Below are 918 nucleotides of genomic sequence, written 5' to 3'. Positions count from 1 at the left end.
CTCATGGTGCTAATCTGGTGGTTATCTTGGGCTTGATTCTTGCCCAGGCCACTCAAGTGGCCCTTTTTGATGATGGTTGTCTGTGTTGGGTTCATTGTCACCTGGGCTGGACGTCCAGGAGGGGCGCTTCTAGTGTCCAGCTCGTCACCTTCGCTGAAGTCCATCTGGGCCTGCCCAGCACTGGACTGCTGGTTGTCTCAGTCTCACGTCCTCAGGGAATTTTAGGCTACTAATCATTCAGAGGTCAGTGTTTCCGGGTCAAATCACTGAGCAGAGACCTAGCCTCTCTCCCCTCTGCCACCTACTGACGCACATGTGTCACAGCAGGGCAGGTTATTTATTTATTTATTTATTTATTTTTAAAATTTTTTATTGGATATTTTATTTACATTTCAGATGTAATCCCCTTTCCCCATCCCCCCCCACACACATACCCAAGAACCTCCTATCCCATCCCCCCTTCTCCTGCTTCTGTGAGGATATGCCTCCACCCACGCTCCCACTCCCACCTCCCCGCCTTCGATCTCCCCCACACTGGGGCTTCCAGCCTTCACTGGACCAAAGACTTCCTCGCCTACCTATTAGGTGCTTTTAGGATAATTTAAGACCTTTATGTATGGCTTTGGTGGCTCATGCCAGTAATTCCAGAATTCAGAAGGCTGGAGTTAGAGATTAGCCTGGGCAGCAAAGTGAACTCCAGGTCACTCTAAGTAACAGAAAGACCTTATCTCAAACAAATCAAACAAAAACAACCTACTACCACCTACTATCACAAAAACAAAACAAACAAACAAACAAACAAAAAACAACCCAACAACAACAAAACCAAACCACAAAACCAAAGCCAAAAAAACAAATAAGTAAATAATGAAATATATGTTATAATTACACTGAATAGATAATTTTAATATCTTCCCA

The 918-nt window shown here is 44.6% G+C and overlaps 1 pseudogene; it reads right to left on the bottom strand.

Moving 5' to 3' along the window:
- Positions 1–217: 217 nt before the first annotated feature.
- On the bottom strand, positions 218–333 carry LOC143438715 (small nucleolar RNA SNORA17; annotated as a pseudogene).
- Between the last annotated feature and the right edge of the window lie 585 nt (positions 334–918).

Source organism: Arvicanthis niloticus, chromosome 25 (genome assembly GCF_011762505.2).
Source record: "Arvicanthis niloticus isolate mArvNil1 chromosome 25, mArvNil1.pat.X, whole genome shotgun sequence".
Taxonomy (NCBI): Eukaryota; Metazoa; Chordata; class Mammalia; order Rodentia; family Muridae; genus Arvicanthis; species Arvicanthis niloticus.
The sequence above is the reverse complement of the archived record's forward strand: the minus strand, read 5'-3'. Positions and strand labels throughout refer to the sequence as shown.